This window comes from Hermetia illucens, chromosome 6 (assembly GCF_905115235.1).
Source record: "Hermetia illucens chromosome 6, iHerIll2.2.curated.20191125, whole genome shotgun sequence".
Taxonomy (NCBI): domain Eukaryota; kingdom Metazoa; phylum Arthropoda; class Insecta; order Diptera; family Stratiomyidae; genus Hermetia; species Hermetia illucens.
The window spans coordinates 49,575,954-49,601,354 of record NC_051854.1 but is presented as its reverse complement, the minus strand read 5'-3'; the positions used below and the strand labels follow the sequence as shown (position 1 = coordinate 49,601,354).

Genomic DNA, 25,401 nt, shown 5'->3' with positions numbered 1-25,401 from the left:
GGCGCTTGCAAACTCTCAGAACAGAAAACTCGTGAATTCGGCTTACTAGCTGAGAACTCTGATGGTCTTCTGCCTTTTTTGAATTACAGCAGATGAGGCAGCAGGGCATGATACAGAACAGAAGAATGTGACAAAGAAAATGGGACGAGTCCTGAAATGGCCGATGGAAGCATGGGCTCATTCCCAACATTATAGTGTGGACTTGTACCCTTTTTTTAAAGGGTGATCCATCCACTGCCACTTCTGTATCTCATTTATTAGTACCTATCTCGGACTTTGATTCAGCTTTTCATCCGAGATATGCACAGAGTTATTTACATGTCTTGGCTTTGTGACCTACATCGCCGAATTAACGACACGCTGTCCTTTTGTCCTCGGAAGGCTGTAGACTTCCAACACCGGGAGCTATTGACCTGACATAGGTTTATAGGTGTGCTTACAGGCGGAGTAGTGAGTTCCATACTGTTCTACTCAGTATTTGTTTGGGCAGTTGTACTGGATATTCTATGTAATGTCAAAAAAAAAAACAAGTCGGGAAACCGGAAGCTGGACGCTTGATTTGTCCCATTAGTATGTAGCACGTAATATATTCATATATTATGTGAGAATATCCACTTTCAAGTGATATTGACACTCAAAGTTTTGAATTTGCACAGAAGCGACAGCTTTGACATATTATAACTTTCGTAATAATAGTGCGATTTTCACCAAATTTGGTAGGATCATGCCCTATGTTCTAGCCTATATCGCTGCAAAATTTCGTGATCGTGATCTAGGAGGAACTTAAGGGGGGTTTTACTACCAATTACTAAACATTATAGTAATGCACTATTATTAACTTTATTTAATCAGGTATCGGTATGGAGGGTATTTCGGAGCCTAAGCACCATATAGTGGCAGCCTCTTGACTTTTTCCAGATTTTTCGGTTAAGTAGTTTCTGAGAGTGGATAACAAATGTCAAAATTAAGACCGGCTTCGAACAGTACTAACGGAGACATTTAATTTGATACCCCACATGGCTATATTTGATAAAAAACATACTCCCCCCTTCCAGCGCGGGAAAAACTGGCGGCTTTCGTAACCAAGTTATAATCTCATTTGGGGAGAATGTCGCAGTTGGTTCCCAAAAACATGAGGTCTATATACAGTGCAAGGACCTCGATGAGATAACATCCAGAAAAGAGATCTGCACTGCCTCGAAGCAACAATTCAAGTTGGAGGAATTCAGGGAAGAATCTATCGTGAGCCTAAGAAAAGCTTATGGCGGTACTCAATCGGTCACAATGCGACTGCCAGTGGAATCAGCGTAAAAGTTGTTGGCCGTGGGGAGGTTCGGATTGGATTGGTAGTTTGCCGACCACAGGAACAGATCTCTTTAAAAAGGTGCTTCAAATGCTTAATGGTTGGACACTTCGCGAAGCGGCATCGATCGGTCCGATCGATGTCGAGGGTGTGGGGAAAAAGGACATATTGCCAAATGCATTTTGTGGAATGGAAAGGAGGCAAGGGATAACCGGCATATTGCCGGAAGTGGTAAATGCCCGGAATTTGGGAAGGCGGTAACTGCAGTGAAAAAGTGAGGTTAATACAAATAAACCTCAACCATTGCAGGGTCGCACAAGATTTGTTTGCGCAGACCACTTACGAATCCGCGATGGAGATTGCTATCATTAGTGAACCATACAGAAATCTTGACGGTGCTGTATGGATCACACATTCGACTGGTGGAGCGGCGACATGGGCGTGCGGTCGCCAAGCCATAGAATATAGCATGGTTCAGGCGGCTAGTGGCTTTGGTGGGCAAAAAAAAGCGGTATATTCGTATATAGCTGTTATGCCCGTTACACCGCCTGAATTTGAAGACCTGTTAGACGATCTTGTTCACGACGCAAGAGGACGAGGCCCAAAGGTGAGAGCCGGTGACTTTAATGTCGAAACCCAGAAGAACACCAGAATGGTCTGCCAAAGCGATGGACAAGCAAACATTCATGGGGGTGTGGTTAGAGTTGCCTAGCAAAGCAGGCACTTCCACGGACAGAGCTCTCCATGTCACACCGAGCATCTCTAAAGCATGTGACGTGTCGATGTCTAGGAGATACCCATTCCCCACTAGAAGACCCAATTATTGGTGGAACAGTAAACTTGCCAGCCTTCAATCGATTTGCCACAGAGCCAGCCGAACGGTTCAGAGGGCAATAGGTAGGATCGATCAAGGGCAAAAGGAGCATATCTATAGGGAAGCTCGCAAGAACCTCAAGCTCGCCATCCAGTGGAGTAATAGGTAATGTTTTAAGGAGCTCTGTTTGGAAGTGGACATAAATCCGTGCGGTAGCGCTTATAAAATCGTGACAGGACGATTCATAGGGCGTCATCTCTGTTGAAAATAATGCAAGGGTTATTTTCCCAGCAAGAGGGAGGTACTGACACCTTCCAGTGTCTTCTGAATGTGACGTCGATTCCATCAGTCGCCAGGGATGAGCTGCTGGAGATCTGCAGTCGAATAGGCGACAGCAAAACCACGGGTCTGGACGGTATACCGAATAAGGCCCTCAAAGTTGCCATCAAATGTAGACCGGATATGTTCGCGGAGCTGTTCGAAACATGCATGCCCTAGGGTACCTTTCCTGCACCATGGTGCTGCTGCCTAGGGCCGGTAAACCTCCAAGGAAACCGTCCTCATAGAGACCCATATGTCTTCTAGACATTATGTGGAAAATATTGGAGCGGGTTATTTATAGTATATTCTGCCTTCAGGACCGTCTCAGACAATGCAGCGCTCGTCATCTCGCGAAAGAAGCCGATTGACATCCTGGCAACTGAAATGATGAACATTTATTACATCAGGTCCATTTCTCCCTTATCGCAGGTGAAAAAAGCCGACAGGGAGAGATCAGTAAGCAGATGGCAACAGAGATTGGACCAGTCAGAAAAGATTCGTTGGACTTACAGGTTGATCCCTTCCATCGGGGATTTTCTGGAGAGAAAGCATGGGAAGATAAATTATAATCTCACCTAGTGTCTCACCGGCCATGGAGGATACCGTCAACACCTCTACAGGTTTTTTTTTTTTTTGGGGTAGGGTAGGTGAATGCATTTTCGCACACAGTGTTGGACTCCCGCTTCGGTACGTCGTCGGACTACCAACTAAACACCTCCCCATCGGCAGAGAGCTAGCTTGGAACCGTTAGTCACATTACTTCGGGCTAGTCCCCGAACTCTCCCGCCTTGCGGAGCCTTCAAATCAGGGAATTCCTTTCACCAACGGGAGGGGAGAGGAGGAAGGGAACTGTCACTTCAAGGAACCCCCTGCCATCCGGCTCCTCCACTGGTCAAGTTCTATCTTCTTAGCAACGAGAAGGGCCCGAACGTAATGGATAACATGGTTCCACCTGTCAGCAGTCCTCAGCATCTCTTCGACAGTGTTGTCTGCAGAGAGATCCCCTGTGTTTAAATAGAGCTGCTGACGAACCCCATCCCACCTTCCACAAAAATAAAAGTGTGGTGGGCGTCGTCCACAACTCCATTGCAAAACTCACAATCCGGAGATCACGCCTTTCCAATCTTGTGCAGGTAAGACTGAAAACCTCCATGCCCACTTGAAAATTGTGTAAGGAAATAGTCAGTCTCACGATGCTTCCGATTCAGCTACGCACCTAAATTGCCGATGAACCGCGCAGTCCATCTGCCTCTAGTTTCATTTTGCCAAGAGAGCTGCCACTCGTCTAGAGTGTGTTGCCGTTCTTCGCGAGCAACCACCTCCCTTGGCTCATCTCCCTTGCGCTTGAATATGGCCTGACGCTCCCCAGCAAGAAAGGCAACGGGGATAACTCCCGCGATCACCATCACGGCCGGTTCAGAGACAGTGCGGTACGCAGACGCCACCCGTAAAGCTCCCCCTCTGTACTTCCGCGAGGCGTTTACGATATATCTCCTTTTTGAGAGCGCCAGCCCACACCTCTGCGCCGTAGAGCGGGACAGACTGCGTTGACCTCATCAGGAGACGTCGCCTACTAGACGTAGGACCCCCAATGTTTGCCATTAGCCTACTTAACGCCGAAACTCCAGCCGCAGCCTTGTTCGCTGCTGCTTTGATTTGCTCAAAAAAGCTCATCTTTGAGTCAAGAGTCAACCCGAGGTACTTTCCTGCTGATTTTGACTCGATTATCGACACGCCGAACGATATGGGGCGCAGGGTCGGAATTCTCTTTTTAGTCAGGATGACTACTTCGGTTTTTTCCAGTGCAAGGTTGAAACCATGAGGAGTCATCCATCCGCTTACCCGTCGCATCAATATGCCGCGTCTGCTTTGCGCCTGTTCGACAGTGCGTCCAGCGCTACGACAACATCTGCGTAGCCGACCAGGCGCGACTCTTCTGGCATGTCGAGTTTAAGCAGACTGTCATAGGTAGCGTTCCAGAGGTCCGGCCCTACGATGGATCCCTGTGCTACCCCCGGCGTGACCTCCAGATAGTCCCTCAAAATCCGTAAGAGATAGTTCGGTACGTTGAAGGTTTTGTCTAGTGTGCCTAGAATGTCTTTCCATCTTACGGAATTGAAGGCTTTTCTGACGTCAAGTGTTAAGAGGAGCACGACCCGCCGAGTTCGGCGGATATGTGCCTCTGCTCGTCGAACGGCGTCCACAACTTGCATGACAGCATCAATTGTCGATCTCCCTGCTATAAAACCAAACTGCCGGAGAGATAAATCTCCGGCAGCGCGTATCCTTTCAGCGAGTCTACTTCTGATGAGCTTTTCGAGCACTTTCCCAGCAGTTTTAAGCGTACATAGTACGCGGTATGAAGACGCCAATTCGGGGTCGCCTTTCCCTTTAGGGATCAGCGAAAGCCTCGCAACTTTCCAACGAGCAGGGAAAATGCCCTCTTTCAGGCAAGCGTTGAATGCGCCGAGCAGTAGGTCTGGCCGGTGTTGGAATACCAGTTTGTATACCTCTGCTGGAATACCATCGGGTCCTGGCGCCTTCTTGTTTTTCATAGAGAGGACTGCCTGTTCCAACTCTTTTATAGAGAAAAGTGGACAATCCTCTGCGCTCTCCGCGCCGACGTCACCATCCCATACAAGCTGCGCAGGGAAGAGTGCCCTTACAATGCGGTCCATCTGCTCGGCCTTAAGTGAACAGGGTTTCCGTAGAGCCCCGATTTTTTGGGTTACCAGTTTGTAACCGAGTCGCCACGGATCCCCATTCACCTCGTCGACCAGATCTTGCCAGCAGCGAGCTTTGCTCTTGTTTATTGCGCTGCGGAGTCTCCTTTTAGCTGATTTGTACTCCATCATTATGGTACATGACCCCCCGGTCGCCTAGACGTTGTGTTAAACGGCATAGCCTGTGACACTTCTTCCGGAGCTCTGCGATTTCCACTGCCCACGAATACATGGAAGATTTGCCGCGCCTCGATGTCTTCCTGGCCATGGAGGCTCCACAGACCGTCGTTATCAGGTTCATATCTGAATTTATGACAGTGTCAGCTGCGGCGCCACCGCCCCCAAGAGTATCCTCCAGCGTGGCCCCACCTGTTCCCAGAGTTTTGACTAACTTTGCGACGTTCCATGCACAGAAAGATCGCTGGGGTGGCGCACACCGAGAGTTTGTGCCCACCATGTGGAAAGTAATGTATTGGTGGTCACTTGCCGAGAAGTCTTCCAGAACTCGCCACCTGTCCACCAGCGACACTAGTGATTACGATGCGAAGGTTACGTCTGGTTTAAATTGGACACTTCACCCAGGCTAGGGCCCAGTGCACGTCTTCTTCCAATGTCCTAGGTTCGTGGAAGAAAGGAGAAACCCAGAGGAAACTCTAGGTGAATCAAGAGTGATTTTAGTGGGTAAAAATTCCACACTCTGGTATGCCCATGCCAGAGTCTTTTGAAGACTTCCACCTGCCTAAAGAAAACAAAAAAAAAAAGACAGACAGGCAGACAGCAAACCGATTTTATAAGGTTTTGTTTTACACAAAACCTTAAAAATGAGTGCAGTTTACAGAAGAACCGCCCTTTGGGTGTGTTATGCTTTTAGGACCGGCTTGGACGACGTGGCACTTGGTAAATGAGATGACGCGCATCTATGATATGATGCGTGGTTCCTCTGATTGGTATACCAAAAGCAATTAAAGGGAAGAATTATTGCGTAGATGGCAACAAGGATGTGAGCGACAGAAAATGGTCATTTGATGAGTCCAGAGCCTGAGAAGAGAGTGAGGGAACTACACTTCTATTGCATTTCTCTCGTGGGAAAGAATTTACCATAGTTTTAAACTGGACAGTTCACTTAACTGTCCAGTTGCGGCGGTATCCCAGCATATATGGAAATTGAAGGATGAAAAGGAGAGTTCAAGGGGAAGCATTTGGCCAGGCAGTAACATGGGATAAGCTAGTATTTTGTAATGCTGTAAATAGTAAAGAGGAAGGTTTTGACGAGGAAAACAACATCCATAGTAAGGCTCGAGAGCACACCACATGGCCAATTGTTAAGGTTCCTTTCGTTCCCAGGTCTTTTGTTTTTCCATTATTCTGCAGTGTATGCCATCGATACATATCACAATAAAATGAGTTTTTGCTTAGAATACAAACTTAACTGTAAGGTACACTTTTATATGTGATTCCCAAGTCTATATCGCAGGTTTACAATAAATTGAAGTTGTGAGCTGCTTATCATATACCATCTTATCGTCCTTCCGAAGCCATCATGCTCAATTTCATCCCACATCTCCGCTGCCTCTAGGAATCTGAAATTCCCATGAACATACATATTTGGATGTTGAAATTTTAATAAAGGTATATGTGCCAATGTCAACAAATCCTAACTTCTGCATTTCTCTGCTCTCGCTTTTTTCTCGTCCTTAAAATAATAATGAAGGAGCATGACATCAGGATACATAATAAAACAATTGACAGTGAATCCGATTAATGGAAGCTCAGACAAGCAGGAGACCATTCTCCATTGAACAGGAGAGGCAGGAATGGATGGGACTACACCAATGACGCTTCCCTTATTACACAAGCCTGCATGAAGGAAGCATTTCAACTGAGATCTACAAATACAAATGGTTGATTGGCTATCTATAATTAATGACCGGTTTGATACGGGATCAACATAATGGATTTTCGTCTGTCGGATTATATGACATCGACCCTTTTTATCTGTATAATTACGACGAAATAGATGCGGTGTCACCGGTGGGTAGTGGATACAAAATAGTTCCTACAGCTAGTGTAATTGTCCTTCACCAATAACCTAAGTAACAGGTGACTTTATTTACTTGCGAAATTGGCGAAGTTTACCATCGGTAGGCGTGTACAGGTGACAGAGGTTGAGTGGAACGTCATTGATGTGTTATGTCTATATCCACTCACTGGCTGCTAGGTGTGCCTGAGTAGCCGGATGCATGTTTTCGTTTCCCCCACAAATTGACAATGGAAAAGACATAATCAAAATGGAAGCAGTAACTACCAATAGTTGACCTGTCTAGATTTAGCAAAGACAACCGCCGTGAATTCCAAATCAGCAATGGGTATGTCCTTCACTGTCGAGGAAATCAGTTTTCTAACTGAAATATTAAATCCCCCTTCTTTAGGACGAATAAACCGCTTCTTCCGACTAGTTTGGTCGACTGAAGGCCGGTCATTTCAAATTTCCAACTTGCATTTCTCAACATATTTTCGAATTCGGGTATATCAGGCTTGAATGTAAAAAGCATCCTACAGGCTTTTCTGGCAAAGTTACAGAAGATTTGCGACCGAAATAGGATCCTAGTCTAAGCCCCAGGTCCCGGTTCTGTCCAGAAATGAGTAAGAGTTCTTGACGTATGCACGGCATCCAGAGTTAAGCAAATTAGTCCGAGCAAATTAGGGGACGCCAATAAAGAAGTCCAGCGATTTTATGGCCAGCTAACGGAGCTCACTTTTGATTTCTTCACCGCATGCCCACCATAGGCAGGTTGACCTAAAATCGAGAAAGATGGCGGATGGCTCAATCGGTTAGAGCGCTCGGCTGTCGTAGTAGAAGGTCCCGGTTCAAATCTCACTGGTGACAGAGGGATTTGCTATCGTGACTGGATGTCGGATGCCAGTCGACTCTGCTGTGAATGAGTACCGGAGTGAAATCAGGGTAATAATCTCGGGTGAGTGCAATGCTGACCACATTGCCTCCTACAGCGTACTGCAGTGTACCGTTCCGGTCTTGAATGAAGTGCTCTAACACACTTCAAGGCCCTGATCCAATATGGATTGTTGCGCCAACAATTATTTTCCGAGTTATCACAATCTCGGCAGATGCCGGATTTTACCTAATAACATTACCATTTAGGCTCGGACGATCCTACCTACTTAAAAACTAAAGGGGCGCTGGTGGTAATGGCCGGTGGTAGATCAATGGGAGAATCCCTCGAGTACTCCCCGCAACATCGAGCACCTATGCAGAATGGTGAACTTCTGCATGGTTTGAACCAGACAGTGCGAAAGACCCAGGACATCAAGGGAAGCTGTGAGGGATTTAGGTACAATTCTTGTAGCTGACAATATTATGGGAACTATAACAACCCGCTCGAGACGCCAAATTTCTTTGATTTCCCGAGCCAATGGTTCATAGTTCACCTTCTCCTCCAAATATTTACGTTCAATGTTGCTATTATGACGGACGACAATATCCATAATATACACGGAGCGACCCGTCTTGTTAACTAACAGCACGTCAGGCGATCAGTTAGAACTTGACGGTCCCAATACATGCTGCGAGCAGAAATATCAAGTACTATTTCAGGCTGATATCGGTAAACCGGACATGTTTCCGTGATCAGCCCATGCTTGTACATACAGCATTATGCCTGGTGATGTATTGCACCGGTGCCACAACAGTACAGCCAGAAATGTGATGGTCCAACGTCTGTAACGGTCTACTTGTCGTTCTCCACCCGTTCTGTCATGATGAGCTTTTTATAAGCTCGGATGGCGACCACGCCGTCCTGAATGGCACACATGGACCCCTCAGTATCAGCAAAGAGCTCCCCAGCACACAGCCGTCTGTTCGACAAATGGCTGCCAAAGACAATTCACGTGTTTACTGTACATTGCCTTCACCCCACTCAGAGGATTTAAAGATCGATCCTTCAAGTTAAGTGGGGTCAGCCCACAGCCTGCCTTACAGACAGCCGCATGCAAGGGACTCGCTAGCTCTTTGCTGTAAAAATAAGCGCGCAGCGAGTCGATTTGACGATGATGTTGTGCTGCCACGTCAACCACGCCTCTACTTCCGATGTCACGAGGCAGGTTCATCCGCTCCACGGCAGACCTTGGATGATGCATTCAGAATTTGGACATAGTTGTCCTTATCCGCCGCTGGACGTTTTCCAGATCGGTCTTCGTCCAGGGTAATATTCCGAATGCATAGTCATTGAAGCGATAGCGAATAGATTCAACGCGCTTATTTTATTCTTCCCCAAGAGATACGATTTCAGCACCAGCTTTACACGTCGCAGGAATTCGGACAGCAGAGCATCCTTCCGATCACCAACTTGGGCATGGATTCCCTGTGCAATTCCTAGGTACTTGTAGAAGTCTGTTTCGGTCATAGCTTCGATGTAGAGGTCACCAATGCTATATCCGGCATGCGGCTCGTGATGACATTTGCGGATGGCTTGGATTCGACACTTGTCTAATCCGAACTCCATCCAAATATCACGGCTGAATATGTCTATTATTCGCAACAAATTTCTAAGATGGTCGTCAGTCCCAGCATACAGCTTGATATCATCTAAGTACCTCAAGTTTGTCAGTTCGCACTTAGCACGTAGGCCATATTTTATTGCAAAATCATGCCCTCTAGCTTCATTCAACTCACTCAACGAATCCCCCTGGAAGATGTTCCTCCGTATACGGATGGGCTCTGAGGTATTAGCACCCTCCGATGTACGCACTGAAAAGGTGGTATGCCACCTTTCTATGACTTTCGCCAAAAACTTTATTAGTTTCGGATCAATGGGATACAAATGTAGGACATCAATTAGCCAGGTATGCGGGACGCTGTTGAAAACCTTGGCATAATTGATATAGCAACTGGAGAGGTTTCTTTGGCGTCTAGTTGCTCGTCCTACAACAACCGAGTCGATAATGAGTTACCCTTTGCAACCTCTTGACCCAACTCGGCAGCCCTTCCACTCCTCGGACAGAATGTTGTTGGGCTCGCAGCATCCTCTCGCCGCCCACAAAATCCTGAAATTCCATTAAATATTTCGATCATTAACTTTTTTTGTTGTTTTTTTTTCAAATAGATTTAATTGTGTTGCATATTGCAAAATGCATTGCTAACGCTTGTTTCTGGCTAAAGTGAAATATGATTCATGCCATGGGTTCAAGGTTGTGATTTTCCTGAATAAACTATTGAAATTTGTTGTTTCGATTCGGCGTTTTAGCCTACTTTGTGTTTTGAACGGTCGTTATCTTTTAGAATTTCAGCATATTCAATTCAAAATATTTTGCCATCCTGAGAATCGCATTCGCCAATTTGTAACTCAGGAAAATTTGACCGATTAATAAAATAGTTTGTTGCTAACCTTGGGCCTACGAGGGGAGAATTGAGTAGTAGAAAAGAAGGCACTGACGGTTCAAACGTTAGTCTGGACCTTCGGAAGGCCTCATACGATAGTCAGCTTCGCCTCACGATACGTGCTGGATCGCAACCGGTTGAATACGTGGATGATGACTGATTCCCTAACACTGGAGAAAACCGAAGTGGCCGCCCTGAGCAAGGCGAGGATTCCCCCAGTCATATCTATTAACAAAATGATAGACTCGAAGATCAACATTTTCAAATAAAATTGGAACACTGCAGACAAGGCTGCAGCTAGAACCTTTTTTCGATTGACCATTTGATGGCCAATGTCAGAGCCCCCTTATCCAGCTGACGTTGTTTGCTGATGAGTGCGACTTAGTCCGTCCTTCTTTAGAGACCCGAAATGTTGCCTAGCACTCTCAATGCAGAGGTATATTGCAAAAAACCTAGCGCAGGCACAATGGCAAGGAGCTTTGGGAGTTGTGTTCATCTAACGTGCCGTCGTGCAGGCAGCAGTAATGGTGATAGCAGGGTTTATTCCGATTATTCTCGATGCAGAGTGCAGAGTAGTAGCCTACATACCTCAGAAAAGGAGAGGCAAATAGGCAAGCTTTCGCTAATGAAGATCGAGGGGTAAATAGACCGTGCATTTCATCAAAGACTAGATATCTCAGCTGTTCAGGAGACACGGACATTTTCAGTCTTACCTGTAGATAATCGGAAAATCATGGTCACCCGGCGTTTAGAGGAGAAGGAGACACGGTAGGGTATTTTCAGGAGGTGGAAATCTTCAAAAGACGCTGGTCTGGAGACGCTAACGTGTGGGGTTTTTACCCACTAAAACCACCTCTGATTTCCTCTCTGCCCCGCGGAACTACCACCGCCATAAGATATTATATTAAATCACGGGGCGGAGTCAGCTCACTCTAGCTTTGTCACCTTTCTTCTATACGCGGCGCACGTGACCGCACTTTTCTCCTCTCCTCTGCCTTTCGCAGTTTATTTTGGATAGATGCGATCATTTGGTTGACCGCATCCCAATTCTCTTGATGTGCTAGCATTTTCGGCACCAGATTTTCTGGTACCAGCACCTCTCATAGAGTCTCCTCTAGCTTCCTCCTTTCTTACACAAATCTCGGACAGTGGAAGAATACATGCTCTGGGTCCTCTGGGCCTCCATTGCAATTTGGACAGTCGGGTGAGATGTCCAATTTAAACCTGTGAAGGTATTGGCGATATCCTCCATGCCCCGTGAGAAACTGGTTGAGATTATGATTAATCTCACCGTGTCGTCTCTCCAACCACTCCTTGATGGAATGAGCCTGTGAAACCACCGACCCTTCCCCGAGCGTTCCCACCGCTCTTGCCATCTATTTATGGATCTCTCCCTCTCAGCGTTCTTCGTCTGCGATAAGGGAGAGATTGGCTTCGCATTGTATATATTCGTCATCTCATCTGCCAGGATGTCAATCGGCATCATTCCAGAGATGACGAATGCTGCATCAACTGAGACAGTCCTGAAGGCAAAGTATACCCCCAGGGCTGTCCTCCGGTAGATTGCACTCAGTTTGTTGGTGTTAACTGACATCTGCAACCCCTCCCTCCAAATTGGGGTTGCATAGGGTATGATCGAGGTCACCACCTTGATCAGGTCTACAATCGAGCCTGACCCCCCTTTCTGGAGGGTATTTGCAGCATCTTCGTTAGCCATCCATCTGCGCAAAAGCTTCTAATAAATTGCACCCTCTAACATTTGACTCTCCACTACCCCACTCTAGGGCCCAAGCATTGAAATCACCAGCAATCACCTTTGGACTTCATATCCTCGCCTCAAGAACAAGATTATCAAGCATTTACTCGAATTCAGACAGTGTCAAACTTGGTAGAGCGTAGCGGCTGTATTCATATACACCACTTATTTTCACCCACACAAAGCCACTGGCTGCCTGACTTGCAGTACATTGTATGGCCTGTCGACCGCAAGCCCATATCGCCGCTCCACCAGTCGAATCTGTGACCCATACGCCACCGTGACGGTGTCTATACGGTTCACTTACAATGACAATTTCCATCTCAGATTCGAAGTGGTCTGCTCAAGTAAATCCTGAGCGACCCTGCAATGATACAGGTTTATTTGAATAAACCCCATTTTCTCATTGCATTCCTAAATTCCAGACATTTACTACTTTCGACAATATGTCGATTATCCTGTCCCTCGTTTACTTCGCACAATAGGCACTTGGGGTCCATGTTTCACTCTATGGCAATATGGCCTTTCTCTTCACACTTTCTGCATCGATCGGATCGACCAATGCTGCTGATGCATGCCTTCGCGAACTGCCCAAACATGAGGTATTTAAGGCACCTCTTTAGTGAAGTTTGTTCTCTTAAATGGCAGACAACCCATCCAATCCAAATCCTCCCGGCTGCTAACAACATCTGCGCTGCCTCCGTTGGTACTCGCATTGTGGCCGTTTGTGTACCACCATAGGCTTTTCGTAAGCTCACAACAGACTCCTCGGTAAGTTTTTCTAACTTAAATTGCTCCTTCAGAGCAGTACACATGTCGATATCACTTCATCGACATCCTTACATTGTATGTAGATCTCATGCTTTTGGGCACGCCCTGCGGCATTTTCCCCACGTGAGTTTTGAGTGCGAAAGTCATCAGTTTTGCCTAGGCTGGATCTTTTCAGCTCGAACATGAGATCCCCTTTCTGGGTTCTTCGGATTCTGTCCACATTTTCGCTCAGATCTTTTAGGTCGGGATCAGCTTTGACCTTTTTGAGTAGCTCCGCGTAGGACAGATTGCCCTTACTGGAGATAACAATCGCTTCTGGACGAGTTCCCACTTTTGCTTTTCGTTTGGTTTTTTCGTTGGTAACTTTGGTCCATCCATCGTTTTCGTTCGTCTTCCTACATTCGCTGTACGCTTTCCTCCTTCTGGTTTTCGGAATGTCCTGTCCGCCTTTTTTTCTCTTAGGCGCCTGCTAATTATTTATAGGATCCCCCTCTTTTTCACGTACTCTTTTATTTCGCTGTGATTCGATAATAGTACGGTTAGACGTCACTTGGGTCGCCTGTGACACTGTTGGCATAGCGGGGTTCAGCGTATCCTTAGTATTCTTTTCCTCCATCTGCGATCAATTATAGTGGACTCTAATAGCCCTAACCATATTCTTTATGGCTTGGTGGACGTTGTGCTTGTCCTTGATAAACTCGGACAGCTCAACTATTTTTACCCCTAGCTGGGTGAAGGGTAATTCCTCCGGATCGTGACTCTGCTCCCTATAAGCCCCGACAGGGTTACTCCTTTTATACGTTCCTTCACTTTTGGCATTTATTGACCTTGGCTGTACTTTATCCTTCATCGTCTTTGGCATTGGTGGAAATTTCAAAGTTGGCGAGCTTCTTTTGAATGGAACCCTTCCTTGTTCCTGGAGCACCTCCTTCTGTTGCGCATCTCGAACATATACGATGGGTGCTATTACGGTTTTTGTCGTCCAACAATCTGCCTTCAGTTCATCTTTATTTGGTCTTGTTACTGGTGTTCTCGGTAAGGTCGTACTTCGCTTGAACACCTCCTTCTCCAGATCCAAACCACTTGTAACATTATATGCCAAGGTGGCCAAGTTGTTCACCACCGAGGCACTGCGGTCGAGGGATATCGACGACCGGGAGCCGTCTTGCTCACTCCCAAAAGCCGCCGGTATTGGGGTTCCGAGGCCCTGCACCGGAAGTTTCCTCTTTCTTTCGTCTTCTATGTTGGTTTTATGTTCTGGGTATCCTTCCCATAGCCATTTTGGTCCACGCACCAGAGATGAACAAACACTAGCCCATGCACAGTCAGAAAAGAAAAGTGCATGAACACATATTTACACATCAATAGGTATGCCCCAATCTGCCAGCTGGGGTCGCGCCTGATGGGAGATCTGACCACTCCTCACAGGACATGGTAGGGCATCTGAATCTCCGTGAACCACGGGGTCTATGCTTCTACGTTGAATAAGCCTGGCCTGAGGTAATGTGTCAAACAATCCGGGTTGGTGTCCTAGAGGTAATAGGATGTTTTAGCTGGTGGTCTGTCTTAGCTTCCGGCCTATTTCGCGTGAATGTACTTTACTTCCTTGCCCAAAACATAATAAAATTCTATCGTGACGTTTATGTGTGTGCCTGTACGCAGGCATCAATAAACTCTCTACTGATAGCTAGCCTTACAAGCATTTGAAAGGATATTTGCCAATACTAATACCAGGAAAACTTATCACTTTCCAATTGCCAGTTCTGCTAGTACCAAGTCTGCAGTATAAATGATCGCTGGCTATCCATCAAATTAGACTTTTTTATCCCGACGAAGGTTTTAAGTTCATCTTTGTGAAAGTCTTTCTCACCTGGTATTACCCAAGGGGGTAAACTCCTTCAAAATTTGCTGGTCCCATATTACAAAAGCAATAAAACTAATATCCGCAATAACTTCAAGATACTCATCTCAACTCAACAAAGGAGTACGACGATTCGAAATCTTTTTGACACCATCTAAATATCCTCCTCGGAAACGGTTGAACAAGTCCTTAAATCCTCCATCTAAATAACACTTCATTGTCAAAACAGATCTCATTATCAAGGGTTGTAGATTTTTGGCTGAGTCAAACAAATTAAAGTGTCACTTAACGCACCACTCGCTACAGCCTTTGTGAAATTTAATTTGAAGGTAAGATTGCGAGATTGTGAAATGCGGCTAAAGCCACATTTAATTGTGATGACTTTGCTGAAACAAAATTTTCAACCCCGCAACCGAAATTCCATATCAAATTAGCAGAAAATTGAGTGTTTGGATACGAGCGCAATAGGGCAGTTGGCGGGTGGGGACAAAATAACGAGCCAAACAGACTCGGGTGCGGTGTTGGTTGCAGTCATTTGTGGTGAAATTAATAGATTTGTTTATTATCGTCAATTTTCAGTTATTATTCCGGTGGAAAATGGGAATTTCGAATTGATTTCATTGAGTGAAATTGGGGACCATCAGGGAGGAAAAAAAACAGTCGTCATTCCTTGAAAAATAGTTCGTGGTAAAGGAAGGGTGTAGGAAGGTTTAAGAGTAGGATTCCATACAGCAGAGGGTATGAGCGGTTGAAAGCTGGAAAGGATGCTAGGGAAAGTAGGGGGAACTAACAATTTCACATTGGGATTGTCCTTTGTTTAGATGACCTAATCGAACTTGTGGATCGAAAAAGTATTGAGTTGAGGCTAAGTAGAAGAAACAGAAACAGAACAGAAACGGAAGTAATCTATAAAAAGACATCTCAGACAGACAGACAGACAGAGCAGAATGTTTAGCATATGGCCATGAGTCCTTCTAAGTCAGAACTTAGTGGGACCTTTAGCGCCTGCTAGGGTGCCAGACGAATTGGTGGGCTTAGGCTTAAAACCTCCACAGACGGGACACCGGTTGTCGTACCATTAATTATGATCATTCTTGTTTCGATCTTGTTCTTCTGGGGTACCATTGCCTTTCTTGAACTTGTTCGAGACATTCTTCCACCCCTGCGAGTTTTTGTAGTCGGGGTCACCTGTATGACACTCATCGGACTGCCGTGGAAATGAAGTCTTCTTATTTTTCTTCAGCTTTTGTCCCGTTCACAAGCGGGGTCGGCTCGTCGTGATCGGTTTCGCCATTTGGATCTAACAAATCCCTGATCTGGATGCAATCAAAAGGCTTTTAAATCCCCATCCATCGTTGTTTCGGACCGCCTTTTGGTCGCTTACCACGGACTTCTATGTTCAGACCAATCTTGGCAAGTGAACTCACGTTAGCGCGAATTACGCGACCATACCATCGAGGACGCCTCTCTCGCAGCTTTTCCCCGACCGGTGCAACCCCATATCTAACACGGATATCCTCATTTCGGGTGTGATCAAAACGTGTCACGTCACTAGTCCAATGCAACATCTTCGTGTCCATTACCGCAAGACGCCGTTCATTGTCTTTTAAAGTCGGCCAACACTCAGAACCATAGAGAGCGATAGGACGGACGACATTGCAGTAAATTTTAAACTTGCGACATTCGTTGAAATGACGATCCGAAAGAACGCCAGTTGTGGAATGCCACTTCATCCAGGTTGCATTAATGCGTGAAGCAATTTCATAACGCAGTTCTCCATTGGCTGATAGCATTGATCCGAAATGTTTAAATCGCTCAGTTCTGAGCAGATCACTGCCGTTGACAGTGATTGCGCCTGTTTCATGGGAATCGGTCATCAAAAACTTAGTTTTATTTAGATTCAATGTGAAGCCGTGTTGCATGAGGCGATCATTCCATTTTTGGAAAAGTTGCCGGAGATCATTTTTGCATTGTCGTAGAGTATACCAGATGAGTTTGTGTGGCACACGGTTGACCGCTTTCTCTAGATTCAGAAATGCAATGTGAAGAGGGCGATGCTTCTCACGGTGTTTCTCCATGACTAACCGTGCAGCGTGTATTGCGTTAGTAGTTCCACAGTTCTTGACAAATCCGGCTTGATTCACGGTTATTTGAACGATTTCGCCAATACAGTTGTCACGAATGCGTTCAAAGTTCTTCATGGTATGGGAAAGTAATCGAATCCGACGGCGATTTGAACATTCTGTTGGACTACCTTTCTTTTTGCATATTGGAACTATGGTACTTTCTTGCCAGTCAGATGATGCTCTTCCTTCCTGAATAACCCGATTAAAGGATTCACTGAGCCACATTGTTGGGTCCCAGCTCTTCGCTTTCCCGAGCTCAGATGCGATGTCGTCAGGTCCTGTTGCTTTCCCGGATTTCATTTGTTTTATTGCCTCCTCGACTTCAGTTGCGTTGACAGTTAAGTCCTTGAGGGTTTTACGTGAGCACCTGTCAGGAAGACTTAATCCCACGGTCCTCTTAGAACACGGATTGATTTTGTGACCACAATCAGGCCCCGCTGAGACAAGCAACAACGGTACCAACCCTCATGAAACTCCCACTAGGGGGCCTACCGCAAATAACCGAGCTGTACTCACATACAACGGGAGTTCACCCGAAATATGAGAGTCCAGGCGCTATCCCGGTTCCCTTGGTACCAGTATACCCCTGGCGAGGTTTCGTGACCAGTTTGTCACTTCAGATGAGTCCTAGTGCAAACTCGGGTCTGATCGCCCTGATTAGGCCTTTGGAGCATTCGCCTACTGCATCACAGCCGGCAAACCAAAGTGAGCACAGCGTCTCTCGGTGCCACCACTATGGAGGTTCTCCTCGGCCACTTGGTTTTAGTTTGGCCGACAGAGTTGCCGCCCCGTCTTCCTCACCGCCACCTCTAAGCACCTGTTGCGCTGACATGAAAGTCCTGGGGGGGTTTATCGTGAGTACCGTGTAGGCATAATCCCACGGTCCTCTTCGGACACGGATTTATTTAGGGACCACAATCGGAGCCCCGCCATGACTAGCACAGCGGTACTGGTTTATACTGAGTGCAGGCTCAGCATTCATACCAGTGGGGCCTATCTAACACCTCTGCCGCAACTAAGGAGTACGGCACCCGAGTTGTACAGCGCAACTCCATGATTGAGCTCCGAGGAGCTCTGCCCGCGATGTAGGCATAACCACAACCACCACGAAACTCCCAGTAGGGGGCCAATTGCAAATAACCGGGCCGAAAACACATCCTTCAGGAATTCTCCTGGAGCATATGCTCTCAGAGGGCCATCCCGGCTCCCATGGTACCAGATACTCTCCGGTGAGGCTTCGTGGCAGAGCCACTTCAGATGAGTCCCTTGCAGACTCGGGTCTGATTGCCCAACGGGCAGTTGCACTGACAGGTGGAACTGCTCCAAATGTCGGCAATGATTGTGGAAATGGAGGATGAACAAATTCTTCAGTGGAAATCTGCTCGAAATATTCTCGCCATCTATCCGTCGCGGCTCGATGGTTGGTAAGCAAAATACCGTTCTTGTCATTAACACAACAGAAGTGTTCGATATCCTGTTCGGCTTTTGGCAAGTGGATGCAGATCTCTCTTGCCATCCCGAATGTCAAGTTAATTGCAAAGACTTTTGTGATGGGCCGCTCGGGCGACAGCGATCGCTTTTTTTACTTCCCAATTGACATTCTCATAAATTTGGCAATTGGCGAGCGTTTTATCGTCGAGAAACTTGTGCTAGAGGCGTGTCTTTTCACGGAGGTCGACCTGTCTGTGGTGTGTACGCGGTGATGAAGTGAATAGTGCGATCAGCTGACATAATGTGGAGCTTCATCAGCCGAGCATCAAATCGTTCGACTTCTTTAATGGCATTATGAAAACCCTCTGAGATGGCAATGCCCTTGTCGAAGAGGCCTTGCAAGTTTCTCGGTCTTTTCAGTTAGGGTACAGACACAGATTTATTTTGCTCGGACTAACTTACTTATGTCCTGACGCCGTCCATGCGTCAAGAACTCTTGCCCATTTCTCGGCAGGGCCGGGGTCTGTCCTGCGTGGAAATTAAGTGGGAGAATGTAAACACACGACGGAGCCTGAAAGTGATTTCTTTCAATTAAACTGGCAAAAGACCTGGCTTTACTGGCATCAGAGCAAGCAATGTCTTTTCTCGACAAATATTGAGCCAAGGCGGGAAGAACTGTTCATCGTACGTCTGATGTCATCATTTATTGAGTCTGCTGTTTCAATTACATCCATAGCATCATAGGATAAGTCATGGTGCTGCAAAATTTGTGAATACACGACTAATAAGGACTTAACACTTCCTCAAGATTCACGAATTTATTATTTTGAAGTACGAGGAGCAGGAGCGCAGTTTCGAAAATACAAGATCACTTCATGTTAACTACTGGATAACGACCGTAGTATTTCCTTACGTTCGATGAATAAACCATAAATCGTAGGGGCTAGATTGGGAATTTTTCAAGAAAACACTATGCAATTGGGTTAATAATTTCTACAAGGAAGGCCAAAACTCGTATGAAAATCTTGGACCTCTCCCAGAGAGTGGAAAAAGGGGAAGATCATCAAGATTCCAAAGAAGGGGGTTCGCTTGAGTGCGTGATTGACAAAGAGCAGGCTGGTCCTCCTGCATTGACCACATCAACACTTTGCGTACCATTTTGGAACAACGCGCGGAGTTTAGATTTTCCAGAAAGCTTTTGATTGCGTAAACAGAGAGGGTATCTGGTGTGCTCTACGCAGGAGGGGCAATCTGGAGAAAATAATAGCTATTATCAAAGCGACATGTGATGGCGCCAAATATCGTGCTGCACCGAGGTAAATTTCACAGTCCGCCCGGGTTGCATCTTGTCACTGATATTATCTCATTCTTTTTCCGTGAGGTTCTTAATGCTGCTTTGTCCGAAGGACGTGGAGGAATTCAATGCACGATCTCATCTTTCCTCAAACACCACGACTACACACATGTCATCATCTGTTTGCAATCTCACTGGGTCATGGACCTTGGTAAAATGACTTTAGATTTGAAAAGAAAGACATGTATAGTTGGACTGAAGATAAACCTCAACAAAACCGCGGTTCCCAGCCTGATGGGTCATCACACTCTCCCTAACTGCATTGTGTGTGTGTGTGGTGGGGGAGAAGCTACAGCTTCTGAGCACTCAGGCCGTGTTGGCCAATTGTACTCGCCTCCCCCGTCTAACGGAATATTCCGGATTCGTTAACGTATCGCAGGATTTTCGTTAGTGGATGTGATGCTACCCGTTGCAATTGGAGCACATCGGCACCAAAGATTTGATGCCTGATGCGTCCATAGGCGGGGCATTCACATAGGAAATGCTCCGTGGATTCCGCTTCCTCATTACAGGAGGGACACGTATCATCTTCGGTAATTCCTATTCTGAACATATGCCCAGCTAGTCCTCCTGCTTTTCGACAGGATAAACTTTGCGGCACGTATGTTCGGTTCTGGCAGGAAAAGCCCTAACTGCATTAGTAGAGAAAGTATTGAAGGCGTCGATCAATTTGCATATCTAGGAAACGTGGTCTCTGTCGACGGTTGCACCGAACTTGTTTCAACGCGTGGGCTCTGCATTGGCGAAGCCGAGTGGTGAACACTAGATGCCAAATCCTGTTTGAAACCTTCGCGGCACTGGACATTGTAGTAGCCGATGTTGGATGTGTGTTCACCTTTCGAGGCAGGCTCGATCGTGGACCTGACTTATCTCCATACCTTGTTGGTGGGAGGCATAGTCTGGTGTGTATGGGTGAGTGAACACTATATCTATAGCGACTAGCTGGCTATCTTTTCCGACAACTGGCTGGTCCATTCGAGCTTTCGAGCCAACGGCATTACTGCTGGCTCTGGGAGGAGATGATGTCGAGAATGAAAAGCGGTGGAAAAGGTAAGTCAGCTATTCCAGCGGCTAACAAAAGTATGTGAATCTACAATGCCGCGTCGATGTTTTCACGGCGGTAGGAAACCAAATTACTGGTGGAACTAGGAAGTCTCGTGTCTATGAGCGACCAGGCTTTGCCAAAGAACAAGAGGGAAGCCAGAACATTGCAACAGATGGAGAAAGAATACCGCGATTTTCGTAATAGTGTTAAGAAGGCATACGGAAATATGAGCCCGCAGTTGGAATTTTATCCGAATCACTTTTTCCAAGGCCAGGTTAAAGGGATCCCTCGATGGGGCATTCCTTTGTGGTAGTCCATTGCTGATGTTGAATGGTATCGAGAGTGATGCTGTTACTTTTATCTGGCCTCGCACATTGGTCAGGGTCAGCCTAGTCAGCCTTATCAATTATGCCGGGATACCGAATTCTCTCATGGCCGTGTACAGGCTTACCCTGGCTATGGTATCATAGGCGGCTTTAAAGTCAATGAAAGGATGGTACAAATGATTCACATTCCAGCAGTTTTTCCATCGCCTGCCGCAGAGAGAAAATCTGAGCTGTTGCTGACTTGTCTGGAGTGAAGCCTTTTTGGTATGTGCCAATGATGTCTAATATTGGAGTGCCAAAATCTAGTCGCCGGCTGCTTATTACAGCCGTGGTGAAATCCATCTTGATGTACGCGACTCCTGTCTGGATGGGAGCCCTGGGCAACACAGTTAACTAGAGAAGGGAAAGTTCAACAAGCCGGCCAATTGCTGAAGGTGTGTAGCGTTTATAGGACAGTGTCCGACAAAGCCATATCTATTATCGCGGAAATGGTTTCCTTGAATCTGCTAGCGGATGACACACACTGTCATCCGCCAGAGAAGGAGGGCAAATCCAAAACTCAACTAGAAGGATTGCAGCAACGGTAGGATAATTTCGGACAAGATCGCTGAACGAATACACTGATCTCTTATATTAAGAGATGGGTCGAGCGAAACACGGAGAATTGAATCGCCATCTAGCACAATCCCGTAAGGATCAAGGGAGGTTAACCGACCCCATAATCGCGGAAGAGATGCTGAGCAAATTGGAACGCGTTAAACATAACAATAACTGCGATGCATGAAAAGCTGCAGGAACTGAATCGAGCCCGGACGACAGACATTCACACATACGTGGTTTAAACCAGTCTCTTCCCGGTAAATCAATACTTCACGGAGGTTCCGCGGGGATATGTACGGGGAAGTTGGGGGTGGTTTCAGTGGGTGACAATCCCACACACTGTTGCAGCCGTGAAGGACAATTGCAGTCACCTTTAAGGTTCCGCGATTTGTACAATGCAGGTGGAATAAAGATTTGTCCACTCCTAGGACTACCAGGACTACTGTTGGAACTGCACTCAAAATTTTCAGTCAGCGACTTTGCAATACTCGGTGAGATTCTGGCCAAAGTTAAAATCTAATAGTTCCTGATAGCAATCTTCTGTTATGACTCTGAAGCTATCAGTGCAGGTACATTTGTCGACAAGCGAGTACGTCCAAGGCACCATGAGTATCTGTGTTTGCCTTGTGTTTGTCTCGTTGCTGTGAGCTTCTCACTTGCACAACGTTAAGTATGATGGTAGTGAAACGTAAGCGCAGCAATATATCTTAACTACCTTCCCGGACATAGAAGGAGAATTCTACAATGTTGGCCCCAAAGCCATGCAAGAAACTCTAATCAGAGGTCTTACGCTTTAAATAATATCTAGACTAAGAATACTCTGGTTCGAATCGGATCTATAAAGCAACCAGTTAACCAGCAACCTTGGCAGAGGGATGCCCGAAGACAGCTCCATCTATCTGATTCTCTGGCTAACAGCCTTGGGTGAAATTCTAAGGATATTTGACAGGGGCGGATTGAAGGTGGCAGCGTATACCGACGATGCGGTGATATTAGTATCAAGGATGTTTTCCACAGTTATCAATGAGACTATGGAACCCGCGCCTATTGGTCACAGGATGCGAATTTAGCATGAGTAGAACTAGAGTTGACCAAGATATCTGAACTCCACCATATAGAACTGCAGGGCAAGAAATTTGACATAGCTTTCTAAGCTTTGCTCGAAAATATATAATAGCTCCATAGAAAGAAGAAAAAAAGGACAATTATTCTTTATTTAAATAAATACCATATTTTGGAAATCAGTGGTTTCCTTCCTCAGTATTTTTTCCTTTCAAGGATGTACATAGTCCGAGTCAGGGCCATAGACAGGGCACTGGGTTGAAATTATGCGGAAAAACGAGGATCAGGGCAAAAATTATCTAGGTTTGGGGTTAGGCCCCCTGTTATCCCTATCTTCATCTAAATTTTTATTCCGAGCCACCAAGAAAACTCCGAGCTCAGGGAATTTCTTCCCCCCTCCTCTCGTCAAGCGTAGCCGTAGTTCGTCCGATCCTTACATATGGCCATTACTGGGACTACGCGGTCTTGCCTAACGGACACTCCCACCGATTAGCTACAAATCTTCCCTATGAAATACATAGTATCATGCAATTCTGTCAGGTACGCCGGAATTAGAATTCTGGGCAGCAATATTTTGAGTTTTAAGAGGAACTTTGTTATAGGAGTCCCAACCAAGGTGGAGTGGAAACCAACTGATATGCTGTAAGGATATAACTTGGTATTTTTCACCGAAAGATCAAAAATGGTCTGTGGAGTTTTCTCCACTCCAATCAGCCTGACCTCTTTCATGCTGAAGACCCTAGAACGCGTCCTAGACATTCACTTAAGGACGATTATGGAGAGAACGCCTTTCTCTAAGTCCCAGCATGCCTAGCATGCCAAATGAAAATCCACTGAAACCGCCCTCGACGAGGTCATTGGCACAGTTGAGCGGTCGCTGCAGTACAGGCAGTATATCCTAGCTGCCTTCTTGGATATAGAGGGAGCTTTTAACAACGTCAGTACCAACGCCATCAAGGAAGCCTTGAGCGGTATTGGATTGGAGGGGTGTCTTACGTATTGGATTATAGCCATGCTAAGTATCAGGATAATCAAGTCGGATCTGGGAGGCAACCACTTGACCAGAGCTGTGAACAGAGGCACGCCCCAGGGTGGCGCCATCTCACCGGTGCTCTGGTTAATAGTAATGGACGAAATTTTACGAACATTGGACAACAGCAGGGTGAAGGTGGTGGCGTATGCCGACGATTTGGTGATATTAGTATGAGGGATGGCTGTCCATTATGAGCGATATCATGGAAGGAGCATTGCGAAAGGTGTGACTGTGGGCCGTAAGATGCGGATGCGCATAAACCCAACCAAAACGCAACTGATACTATTCACCACCAAAACGAGGATACCTGAATTCCATCTACCACGGCTGAATGAACAAAGATTGGTTCTTTCCTCTAATGTAAAGTATATGGGTGTAATCCTGGATCTTAAGCAAAATTGGAGATTTAACATAGAACTGAGGGTGAAGAAGGCCTGTATAGCCTTCTATACCTGCAAGAGAACCTTTGCGAAGAAATGGAATCTCCGGCCGAGGATGGTTTTCTGGACTTACATCGCTGTAGTGCGTTCGATCGTAACGTACGGCTCTATTGTATGGTGGCAGGCTTTGAAGAAAACAATACAATAGAACGAAGCTTAATAGGATTCAAAGAACCGCGTGTGCGGGTGCTACTGGGGCTGTGAAGTCCTGCCGGCAGATGCTGTCAATGTACTTCTGCATCTCCTCCTCCTAGACCTCCACATTAAATATGTTGCAGCGTACAATGCCGTCAGACTACGTGAGTCCGGATGCTGGGCAGCGAAGTCCTTTTTTTTTTTTTTTTTTTTTAAGAAATAGGTAACAATAGTATATAGATTGGAAAAATGAACAATAAAAAACAATCTTTTAAAATAACAAAAATAACTTAAATCTAATGGCCACTGTGGGCTCTCAAAATTTTTGAATAACAGTTAACAGACAGAGAAGAGAAACAGTAAGAAATGAAAATCTAATTTTACAATAAGTTGTCGGGAAATGGTCAAAAACCCGACAGAATTCACTTGGCCTTAGTGGCAAATAAAGAAATATAAAAGTAATAATAAACATTTGATCGCTTCAAAAGATACTTTTAACTTAAATTATTGTTCTTAAAACTATCATAAATATATATTTTATATTATACAATTTTTCTTTTTTTTTTACAATAACATCCATACAAAAAAAACAAAGAATAATAACGTATGTATTTATAAGTTACAACTGGAGACAAAATCAGCACCCGTTCAGTATGTACATATTTACAAAGCCCCACCAAGAAACAAATGGCAGAACTGAGCTCGGCCACCGCTAACCGGCATCCCGCAGCCACCAGTACCAAGATTTCTCTTTTTCATCCCGCTTAATGTCAATTGCTCTCGCTCTGGAGTATCTCCAGTCGAATCCCGGAGCCCCCACTGTCAAATTCGGGGGGTATTCTATCCTTTTGTCCGTGGCCCGTCTATGTATATGATACATAACCGGATCACCGGCAGAATCAAGA

General features: G+C 45.9%; 1 protein-coding gene across 3 annotated transcripts in view; it reads right to left on the bottom strand.

Moving 5' to 3' along the window:
• LOC119660349 overlaps positions 1 to 25,401 on the bottom strand; it is a 585,741-nt gene that overhangs the window by 73,306 nt on the left and 487,034 nt on the right. The gene's annotated exons all lie outside the window — the stretch shown is intronic.